The sequence below is a fragment of the Aquila chrysaetos genome, chromosome 16 (genome assembly GCF_900496995.4).
Source record: "Aquila chrysaetos chrysaetos chromosome 16, bAquChr1.4, whole genome shotgun sequence".
NCBI lineage: Eukaryota > Metazoa > Chordata > Aves > Accipitriformes > Accipitridae > Aquila > Aquila chrysaetos.
Window position 1 is genome coordinate 5,302,086 of NC_044019.1, and position 12,090 is coordinate 5,314,175.

The window sequence follows — 12,090 nt, forward strand, 5'->3', positions numbered from 1 at the left end:
CCTGCCGGCAGGAGGAGCGCCAGCGGTGCGGGCGGGGGGTGGGGGGGGGAGCGCGCAAGATGGAGGCGGGTGTGAGGAGGGGGAAGAGGGTTGGGTTTGGGGGCTCCTTGAGGAGGTTTTTGGAGCGCTGGAGGGGGGTTTGGGGTGGTGGGAAGCGGTTTGGGACGCGGGGAGGCCTGAGGTGAGGGGGAGGCCTGCGTGGAGGGAGGGTGAGACGAGGGGCCCAGGGCGGGAGGCAGGGAGGAGGAGGGGGCTGAGGGGCCGTGGGGAGTGGGGGTGGACGGAGGGATGGATGAGGCAAACTCGGCTGGGAAGGCAGGTCAAGCCTGGGTGAGGCCATGCGGGGACCGGGGTGGGGGACAGGAGAGTTCCCCTGGGGCAGGAGCCCTGCGGAAAGGGGGTGGTGAGGGCAGGGAGGAGATGTCCACCCCAGGAGAAGGTCTGTGTCTGCGTCTGTCTGGCCTGGAGAAGGGCATGGGGGCCAGCGCTGGGGTCTCCTTTAGTGCCTCTGTTCCTGGAGTCACCTCATGCCCGAGGATCTCGGCTTTCTGAAAAGGGACAGTGAGTTTCCAGCCCCTTTAATGGGGCAAGAAAATGGGGCCTGTTGCGTACTCCAAAGTTTCACGTGTGAGAAGACAAATACAACAAACCCCAAATTTCCTAATTACAGATCCTTGTGTTTTCTGAGGTGCGGTTGTATTCATTTTAGCACTCCAAGCTGACAACCCAGGCCCCCGCGCATCATGGGATTGCCTTAAAAAAAAAACATGAGGCTTTTAAATGAAGAAAAGAATTAATTGCTTCATATAGTAGCACAGAGGCTTGTGCCGTGCTCTGCATAAGTATTGTGGAAACTCATTGTGTATCCCAAATAATTTGGTGTAGCAAAGGGATAGCATTCCTACTGTTGTGGTGTTTTAAAAGTACTTTGGTCACCTCTTCAAGGTTTTCTCGCAAGAGTTGGAAGTGCTGAAATAAGCTGCGTAGAAGTTTATCAGCTCTTTGTTGGGAATGCGTGACTTGGACCACTGCTGTCGGTGCTGGCACATGGTTTACAAAGTTGGGCACTTGTTGGCAATGTCAGCAGAAGGCCAAAGGCTCAGTGTGGTTTACTGGGATGAGGAGGTTTCTGAGAGGCTGTAATCCCTGCTCCCCTCCACCCAACGGGGCTGAAGCTGTGCTCTGAATCCCAGCCAAACTGGGGCTGCCCCCGGCTCTGAGTTTAGACTGCTGCCTTTTCACTTGGTAGGCAGGAGACTGAATCTTTGGGGTCGTCAGCCCAGCACGTGGGGTTGGATTGGGTACCGTGTAATCCTCCCTCTTCTCCTGTTTACTCCCCCAGGCCTTCGACAGCAAGGGTGGCACTTCCTGGAGCAAATGAGACCACTAGTTATGATGGAGCAGAGATGAGTGGACCCGGAGCACCGAGGGCTGCGTGCTTGTGAGCTGGCTGGTATTTTGGCATCGCCCAACACTGCAGTTCTGGTCACGGGAGCTGTGCTTTGTGAGCCTTGTACCCACTTATGGAAAACCAGGCATGGAGCAGAGCTGCTAAAGCACTGGCTGTGGTTGTGCAGTCACTGCAGCATGCTATAAATCCAGCTGATGATGACAGGGACACTCCAAACCCTCCGTACTATTTATTCCCTCTGTGGCTGCTGGGTCTCGGCGAGCAGAGGTGTTGCTGCTCTGCTGTTTGCAGCCCGTGAGAGGGCAGCACAAGGCCGCCGGTTGTTGGCTGGGGGTTTTCAGGTGGTGAAATTGGGCATCGTTAATAGTGCGTTGAGAGCAGCATCGCCCGATGGAGCCAATCCTCTGAAACTTCTTCTGAAGCAATGTGTGAATGTTTGCTTAAATCTTGCCCCGGAGCATCCTCATTCCAGTGACTAATGTGTGAAACTGACCAGGAGTAGAATGAAAAGTTATTCACTCTGCTTTTTCCTGCGGATGAAAAGTGCAATGAACATTGACCCTTGCTGCATTTCTGCAGGAGACTGAAAATCCTTCATCTTCATACTGGGCAGGATCTGTATCTCTGTCGTCATTCTGCAGCATGGCCAGTACTGATTGCTCTAGAATATCAGCTCTTCAGCGATCATGGGTGTGCAAGAATCATAAGATTAAAAACATATTTACAGTTTGGTTTATTTGTTTTCTGATTTTTGAGTCCCTAGGGCACCCTCAGGTCATTTTTCCAAGCTCTTCCCTACAACATTGCAAAATCTGGCATAAAATCGAGACAGCTAGCAAGACCCACAGCTGATAACTCTGTTGAATAAAGATGTTAAGTTGTCAAGTAGCACTTTTTGTGCCTCAGTGTCACTGGCAACCTGGTCTCTTGCAAATTTACCCCCTGGAGTCCCTGCAAAGACTGCCTTTCAGGTGTCAGCTTTCAGGATTTTTTTTTTTTTTTTTTTTTTTTGCAACATGGCAAGTCATCCACTGGTTAGCACTAAGCTCTGCTTTGCAGAGCCCACAAAGCTGTCACTCATTCTCTGTTATTACCTTGCAGCTGCTCAAAGCCAGTAGTTTGTTCTTTGTCATTTGATGAAGTGAGTCCAGTATCTTTAATAACTCCTTTCCATTTTTGTTTCCAGCTGAGTAATACAGAACTTGCTTTTCCTGGGATAATCCATAGAGATGGATGTTGGGCAATGAAAATGCAAAAGGAAGCCAGGATCATGTGATTGTGTTGGACCAGGAGAAGGTAAGAATTTTATATTCAGCGTTATATCTGAAGTGACTGCTGTTTATGCATCTAACCTTGTGACAGAGCAAAAACACTGCCAGAAGAATATTATTACCTGAAAAACTGTTTATTCCCCCTTAAAAATTTGTGAACTGGCAAAGAGGCAGCAGCTCATAATAGGAAGACATGGGGATTCCTCTGTCCTGTGCATGAATGTCGGTAGTTGGCAGATGAAACATCTGTATATCTTGTCACCTCTGCTGGGACAGTAGTGATTTCTTGGTCTAGGAACTTGGTCCTGAAAACTGCTGAGTAAATTCCAGTTGTCATTTACTGGAATCCACTGGAGGGCTGATCTGTGAGCCCCCCCGCAGGACTGGGTAATGCTGGCAATCTGTTTCTTAGCTGGTCACTAGGACCTTAACCTGTTGAAGGGCTCAATCCTGTGAGCTTCAGAGCTCTTTCAACTCTCAGTAACTTTCATTGGAGTTAAGGGTCATTCAGTACCTCCTGGGAGGAGGCCCTGAGTGGTCTCAGCTTTTAAAATTAATGCTTTTGAGCATGAGAATCCGGCCTGGGAGATTTTAATTTGAATTTGCTATTTTTAGCTGGAGCTTGAAACTAACTGAAATAGTTTTTCTGCCTTCAGTAACTGGACATTACAGTGTTAGAGCCTTCCCCATTGTTGGTCTTGCAGGCGCCAAGTCCGTCCTCCGTCTTAGACAACTGTAGCCAATGGACTGAGATCAGGGATGAATTTGGCCGGGGGTAATTGAAATAATAAATAAAATTAAAAAAAATAAAGATACATAAAGCAAAACTTTGAGCTTGGAATGGCTTCTGACATTCTGAAAGTAATTTAAGTAATCCAGGAGAAAATATGCAATGAAATCTGTTTTCCATTATTGCATGAAATGGTATGTCTTAAAATTTGATCAAAACCCTTTTTTTTATAGGATGAAGATAACGCAGCTTAAAGGGATATAGAGAGCTGGGATTTTTTTTTTCAATGTAATATTTACAAATTATTGTAAACTTGACTTTCTTATTTATTTACTGATAAGACTTGCTGTTCCTATCTTGATCTCACAGCAAGTAAAAATAATTTCTGACTGAGTTCTAGCTACTAGTGGTATTTCTGAAGGAAGTGGTAGTAAAAGCTCATTATTGATACGTACGTGCCTGCTAGTTTTCTTATCCAAACCCAGTTTGTCGTATATCAACACAGTGCAGTGGTAGAGACCTGATGTTCTCTCTTGCCATGTATTTAAGAAAAAGTGAAGACACTTACGTGATAGTCCCGTGTTCATATTTCTCTGGTACTGTGGGTTTTGTAAGATTCCCCAGCAAAGCCAAGATCGAATAGGACAGGGACATTCCATTCCTGTTCCTTTAAAGGAATATCTTTCAAGCTTGAGTGGCTTCTGAGCTGAATGGCTGTGAGCAAAAACGTATAGAGTTCAGCATGGAGAATACCCACGCACATCAACGAGCAAGCAGGGCTAGAGGAATTTATTCCCAGATCTGTCAGTTTTCCCCTCTATGAGCATACGTGCTCCCCTTGCTGGTTTTGCATTCCTATTCCCACACCATCAGTCGATCCCTGTTTCTCTGTAGTTTTTATCCACTTCATATCTTTGCTGAGGGATGTCCTTACTCACTACTCTGAGGAAATTTCTCTGGAGGCCTCATCTATCCCCACAGGGATCAAATAATAGACTGCTGTGTCTCACCAAGCCAGGATTCAGCAAGGGCCATCTCGGATTGTGGATGTAATTTACCAGGAATGGGGTCAAAAAAGAACTCCTCTGTTTCTTATTTTCTTCGTTGGTACTACAGGGAATTCACCCTCAGAGAATTTGTGAAAATGTCAATAGGTTAAATAAGAGCGTCCTGGATGTTCACAGTAATAATTTACTAGCTGGCACGGCTCGTTTGTTTACATCTTCCATAAGGATCCCATGGGACAGACTTAATTGTGGGTTTGGATATTTGATTGAGAGTAGCTCATGGGGTATCTGTGAGGATATTTGTAGCCCACAGTCAGTTGTGGGATCTTATGCCAATGATGTTTTAAGGTGAAATAAGTAAATAGGCTTTTTTACCCCATCAGTGAGCATGCTGTGTAACTCCAAAAGCTCCAGCTAATGACTCAATACAAACACTTCTGATGTTGCTGAAAACAGAAGCCCCAGTCTGTTTAAAATGTTACCGTCTGATTTCAAGGCAACAGAAAACCCAGTAGGTCTTGCAAATGTGTTGTTTAATGGAGCCAGCACAGGGGAAGGCACTGTGCATCAGCTGGCAGGGAAAGAGGGGAGGAGGTAGAGGCTGTGCAGTGTGGGACATAGGCATCATGCACTAATGGGGACAGGTGATGGACTCATCAGAGTGTTCATCTTGGATACAGCATGGCTGGAAGGTGGCAGTGCCAGTTGACCAGTCATCACTGCAGCAGCTTGCACAATTCTCTGCTGCACTCCACAGCATGCAGCTGGATACATCTATGTGTACGTGGAGCACTGCAGCATGCGTGGGAGAAGATCCACTCTTCACTTCTAATTGAAGCACTTCAAGCAGGTGCCTGGAGTTAAGGGACTAAATCAGGGTTCATTTGTTTTAATCCCTTCTGTAAAATGCAGATAACAGCACTTTCTATGGGTTTCAGTCTTACCAAGCTCCAAGCAGTGTGCGAAGTGTTCAGTTTAATCTTCATTGAGCATGTGTCTTTTGCACTCTGTTGCTGTAAGTTAAAATCTGGAATTGCATGGAGTGTCACACTCACATCATGAAGCAGTGGCAAAGCTGGGCATTGGGTGGAAGAGCAGAAGCATGTGGTGATTTGGTCCCAGTTATGTGATATCTGGCTCTACTCCGTGCTGTCTGGTACCTGCAGCCTGAAAACTAAACTGAAAACGTAACAGCAATTGGAGATTGCTGGAAATGTCTTTTGCGCAGCCCCCTCCCACCCCCCCCCAAATGGTCATTGATCAGAAAAATAACATTCATGTAGTAGTGACATGTGAGGGACTCATGGGTTGATTTCTGGAACAGTTACAAATCGTATCATTGTTCAGATGCTTCTGGAGAACCAACAAGGAGGCTTCTTGGGTAACTGTCAGGGCTCACTTGTCTTTTCTGTCTCTCCAGGAGCTTCTGCAGTTGAATTAGCATTTACTGTTGGTACATTTCTTCCTACAAGTCCAGAAAAGGTGTATCAGGTTCTCTTAGACAACTCTTCCGACAGAAAGGAAAACCGGAGTGGGTTTATAAATAAAGGGTGGGAAATAGCTCAGTAGTGGCATAGCAGGGAAGGATGTGGAGGTTTGAGTGGACCACAAGCTGAATATGATTCAACTGTTGGTGACCTGTAAAAAAAGACTAATTTTATTCTGGCATGTATTAGCAGGAAAGTCACGTGAGATATGGGTGTAATTAATCATGCCACTCTGGTAGGCATTGGTGCTCCCAGCTTTGAGCACTAAGGAAGAGAAGAACACACTGGAGACCAAAGGAGAGCAAGAAGAACAACCAGAGGTCTAAACTCTGGACCTAGGGAGGAAGCTGAAGGAACTGGATTTATTTAATCCAGAAATCAAAGATGAAGGGTAGGGTTTGCTAAGGACAGTCTTCCAATGAGTGAAAGGTAAGAGGGCTGAATCTGTTCTCCTCTAAACTCTGCTGCAGGCAGGATGAGAAGGCTGCTTAACTTCCAGCAAAGTACATTTCAATGTGGTTTTTGGAGATTTCTTCTTATTAGGCAGTAGGCTTCATATAGGAATTTTTGTGTGGTTTTTATAAGTACATCAGAGAACCCCCTGAATATGGTATACATATACTTCATAATGCATGTGGGGGGACTGGATCATTTCTTTGGGGGTGGGAAAGATTGCTGTTCCTCTGTGCTTGGAACAAGATTCAGTGACATGGAGGAGCAGCAAATTTGAATGGGTGGGAGAGGTACATTCGCATACAGGGAGCTGGCTTGCAGAAATGTGGATGCCATGCGCAAATCTCCCATTGACTCCAGTAATTTTTCAAGTTTACAATGTAGCACTGGAACCAACTATGCAGAATAAATCAGAATAAACCAAAAACTGCCCGTTTTTGTGAATGAGACCATCACAGTTACAATTACTAGGTAGATGATCTCAAGGGAATTTTCTAAGGATCTAAACCTTATATTTAAAAAAAACAGTTCTAATGAATGAGGGAGGGGAGGGGAGATAAGATGATTTTCACACCTCTTCCAGGATGGGATCCCTGTGTTTTTGCATAGTGCAGGGTATATTAAATCTGTAAGGCTGATCTGAGGGTATCTGGGTGTAGTAAATGCTATAAATGCCTGAAATTCTCTGGATTTGATGGAGCAGTACCCATTTTGGGGTCGGGGGGGGGAACGTTCTGCTCCAGAGGCCAACTGAACTGATTATTTCATTGAGCAGAGAGCCTGTAGCCACTTGTATCTTTTCTTGGTTGCCAACAGTACAGTTTATGAAGGGCTTCTTTCTTAGAGATGGTTGATTGCTGAAAATTTCAGAGAAATCAATCAAACATTTAGATTGCTTCTCTGATTCCCACAAACATGGATTGGGGAATTAGGTTGGGAATCTTGAAGAGTTTTCTCCTAAGTTGAGAGAGGATAAAGCCTTGCTATCTGAACTCTTTGGCTTGGAGTAGCATGGTTCCAGAAGTAAACTGTAGTTTACTTATTTCTGTTTGCAAGGTTTTCAGCAAGTCTTGGTACTGGGACAGAAATGCAATGAGAAAATTTTTCTTGAGCTTGCTCTTGTTTTAGTGAAAGCTGACAAACTTAAAGGAAGGTGGACGTTCCCTCTTTTTCAGCCTAAAAGCTCAATAGGTGAGGGTTTTCATAGGCTTTGAGTCTTGCAGCAAAAGTTTTGTGTGGTTTATTGATTTTTAAATTTCAGCCCAGCCAGTTTCTCCTATTTTAGTGTTCTCCATACTGAAGATAAATTGAGTTAATTTAAAATCCTCTGACGCGGTTTTCCAGGTATTCTTTGGCTTTGATGAAAGAGAGCTAGTGTCTATATCACAAGCATCCAGGAAAAAATTATTAATTTCCTTCTTTTGTGTGGCAGAGAGGCTAACGGTGCCACCACCGCTGCAGCTGGAACATGCTGAACAACTTTGATCTCCTCGCTTGCCTTTGAACCGCTTGCAAGCCCTAAAGCTCTTTGGTTCTCCATTGAGTGGTATTGCTTTTGGAGCTTACACCTGTTAGCTCAGCACAAGGCTCTAGACCTAAGGAAATAGAACCAAAAGCCCCATAAAGGTATCTAGTTTTAAAGTTACCACTACCCATGGTGAAGCCCTGTTGCCTCCTGTTGTTGTACTGCAAAATTAACTGTGGACAACCCCATCTTACGGGGTGAAGGAGAATATGCAGGTCATGTTACTCTACAGGGTGCTGCTGACAGTGGAATCACAGCCCTTTTTATAAAGAACTGCAAATCTTGGTCCATCGTTTCCACCATTTTGAGAATCACAGGTATTATTGCAAGATGCATCTGAGAAGTTTGACCAGTGAGTCGATCTTTGATTTATGAGCAGATATAGTTCTGGGGGCGGGGGGGCAGAGCAGAGATAAAAGGCGGATGGATTCAGTCATTTTAACCACTCTATTGTTCTCCTATTTATAGTGAGTTACTGGTTCTTGGACAAGGTGGGAAGAGTCTGTGGGATTTAGTTCTTTAACAAAAGCATCCTTTCTCTACAATGTTAATTACTCATTTGTGCCAAATGGGGGATGAGAAACAGAGTTTAAGGATCTAATTAACATTTGCTTCTCCTTTCAACAGATCAGTCTTTACACTCATAAACTCTGTGATAAAACTATTTTCACTTACTTTCTACTTCTCTGAGAATCTTTCAGGCTCCACAGAATCTGAATTTCTGGGTTAGGAAAACAAATAAATAAAAAAGCAAAGCTAGAAATAATATTCTGCTACTTTTAAAAAAGGACAAATGTCATTCTTTTGTGCATGTATCTTCTTTTTAGCCCAGCAGTGATTACTGTACATGCTCGGAGAAGTACCTACTAACATTAAAGCTTCTTCACAAATCTTTTGTTCTGACATACCTAGAGTGGGTACAGTTTAAAAATATATATATTTTATCCTGATTTAGCTTATTCGCATACAGGAATAGGTAACATAAGGTACCATTGTAAGAATCTGACTGTGTCTGAGTAAGGCAGTATTATCTTTACCACCATAAACACTGGCATAATTAAAGTAGTGTTGAAAAGCCATAGGTTAATGTTATTGCTTTGGACATATACCAAGGAATGTTACATTTTTTTAAAAAGCGTTGCTTCTCAGAAGTAAGGACTACAAGATTTGATTCAAAGTTCTTAATTTTGGAAAGCATTTTGAGGTTTGCTAAAGGTGCCACATTTAGTCATAAAAATAACAAAATGAAAAATACAGAAGTGTATTTATAGTAAGAATAATGAAGATTTATAGGGTAATGATAGTTGCAGTGCTCCTAGCCTAGGAACTCTATATTGAACAGACTTATTGAATGTTTGGCTTTTAAAAAGAGAGAGAAAAAAACAAAAACCAGATGAATAATGAAAAACAAATCCTTTCTCTGGTGAAAAGCCAAACCTGTGTTTTGAAAATTAAATGGTTTTTTGGGTTAAGCAGTGAAAAAATGGACTTGATCTTTGCAACAGCTTGGATTTATTATTGGAACCAGTTGGCTGTGCCATAGAGGAGAGGAATTTTCTGGTAATTAGAGCAAGAAACTGGGAGTCAGAAGCAGTAGGGTCTGTTTCTGGCTTGGGCGCTAGCACGCTATGTAGCCTTGGGAAACATGCTGCCTCATTTGTACCGTGGCTTTCCCATCTATAAAATGGGGCTAACGAAATAATTCAACCTCACAAATTGCATGCACTAATTAAAGAACATTTCCACAGCACCTTGAGGTCTTTACTGCTAGAGGACAGATTTTCACAAGCATGTGCTTCAAATGCTTTTGAAAAATCCTGCCCTAAACATTTACAAACCTGATTGCCCAGATTCCTAAATCCACGTGTGGGCATCTAATTGAAAAGGATCTGATTTCCAAAAGTTTGTCTGCTGATGAAAAGGAACATGATGGGGAGTGTTTTCTCACTGGACTATGAAAACAGAGGGATCATGGGACTCCCTTCCGCTGGGATCCTGCCATTTAGCTTGGCCAATTTCACAGGCTCCCCCCTGCTCCCCAGCAGTAACGTGTAATCCCCGCAGGCTTCCGTGCTCTGAATGCTGTGGCTCCACTGCAGCACTCCGAGAGGCAGCTGCAAAGAGGCAGGTGGGGAATGATCAGCTTAGTTAGTACGTGCAATTGGTTGTCTCTGGGGGTGCAGAAATGCTCCTCGCCCTGCTGGATACAGCTTCCTTAGGAAAGCAGCAGTCAGAATTAATCTGAGTAATAGCTGCACATCCTTACTGGAGTTACCACTGGTATCCCTGAGGCCCCATATCTGATTTGGCTTGGGTCTCCCAGCAGTTCAATTTCTAAATCACCATCTGTCAGTGTTACAGCTACTCGGCCACCCCTTCCTTCGGATGATGCCGTGGCTGGTGAGTAAAAGGAATGCCGTTTGCCTTGGATGCCATCCCTCCCCGAAGCAGAGGAAACACGCGCTGACAAGACAGGAAATTCTCGTGAACCACAAGGACCTGGAGCTTGCCTCTTGCCTTCCTGTGGGCCTTACCCAAGTTTCAGCCTGGGTGTTTAAAGATTATTAATAGCAATAGTTACATTAACAGGTTTATGCTTTTCTTCTTCTGTCAATGAAGTTATTTCTTCAATTGAGACTTTCTGGTTGTTTTTATTCAAAGTAGTTAGAGACGGACCCAAGAATATGGCAGTATTGCAGTACAATGATCCGTTCGAGCTAATGGGCAGCCACGTGGGGATTTCGCTTTATGGAAGGCTCTCAGTCAGAAGTGGACAGGCTCTCAAGTCTCCAGTGCAAAACAAATAGCTCCAAACTGGGGCAGGCTTAGCACAGTGAAGGATTTTGTTTCACAAGTATTTCTTTTCAGCAGCAGTGCACTTCCAGAACACAGTCACTTTCTCCTTGCTGTGGCTGATCGTTCTGTGCATGTCCTGTTCCCCTCTCTCATCCTGTTGTACCTTTTGCATGGCTGTGTGATGGCCCAGCTAGGGAATTACCTCAATTAAAAAAGAAAACAGAACAAAATCCCCCCCTTTTTTTGTTTTTCTTTCTGTTAGGTTATTTTTATTTCAGGTCAGTTCCCTAATCCATATTTCAGCTGCAGAAGCAAGTTGTAGAGACAGTGAAAGGGCGACAAGGGGCGGAAATATGGGACCTGCTTAAGCCAGTGCTTCTACTGAAAAGAATGCTTGTGCAACTGGAGGCTAAGCCTGGACCAAGAGAGGCTCCATTTTGCCCTGCTTTGAGTCATGAGGACTTCAAAGTGAGTCTTGGCTGCAGGAGTGAGCAAGACATATGTGTGTGGTTGGGTGTTTGTGTCCAAGGAGACAGTTTGTGTCTTCAGTGTTTGGTCACTGGGTAGAAAGCTCTGCTATTTGTTGGGCATAAAAGCTCTGCCATGGTCAACAAGCTCACAGACTGGCTCTAGGTTTGCAGGAAAAAGAAGGTCATATGGAGATTGAAAAGTGCTAGGTTCACTACATATCAGGAGGAGTGTGACTTTTTAAAGTAAGTTCTGCATGTTCAAAAATCAGTGCAATACTTTTCATTCTTTAAAGCGCACCTCTTTGTGTAACATGACAATGTGTGCTAATGTAGGAAAGGAACTGGTCATCATCCTAGACAGAATATTGGATGTATCTGACTAATGATCCAACAGGTGACAATGTTGTTCTCATAAGATCTTGGGTACAAGCATTCAGATACAGGGAAGAGAAGTCCTAGTTTTTAAATGTGCTAAGCACTTTCTGCAAACTAATGATTTAATCTCCTGCTTTCTGCTGGAGTTGCTGGTGCTTGGTGCCTGCCAGAAGAGATCTGTAGCTGGCATATAGGCAAGCTGTTCTGCTGTCTTTGGAGAAAGGTGTATTTTGTCTAGTGAAGCAAGGGAAGGAGTGTTTGGAAACACTAGCACAGCTTAGTGGTGCGCAGGGTGAGAAGACTGTCCTCCACAATGTCTGCACTGATATTCACAAGGAGTTAAACAGGGCTTATGGGGTGAGTAGATGGTGGGCTAGTTCTCTCTTGAAAAGACTTTTTCACAGGAAGAAGGACAGAGAAGAATAAGAGTTCAACTTTGTTTATCCCAGATTTTTTCTGGAGGGTAATATGCATTGTAAACAACTTTCTTCATAGAAAAGTATGTGCATGAAGCCTGTTCTGATTTATTTTCTCTGTTGTTCAGATTTAGCCCAAAGTGGTACAA

General features: G+C 44.0%; 1 long non-coding RNA gene across 1 annotated transcript in view; it reads left to right on the plus strand.

Annotated features, from left to right (window-relative positions):
• Nucleotides 1-421: 421 nt before the first annotated feature.
• Nucleotides 422-12,090, plus strand: part of LOC121233858 — a 28,441-nt gene continuing 16,772 nt past the window's right edge. Inside the window, exons 1-2 of the long non-coding RNA XR_005934142.1 lie at nt 422-2,101; nt 2,598-2,707. This is a non-coding gene — a long non-coding RNA (uncharacterized LOC121233858). The remainder of the gene's footprint in view (nt 2,102-2,597; nt 2,708-12,090) is intronic.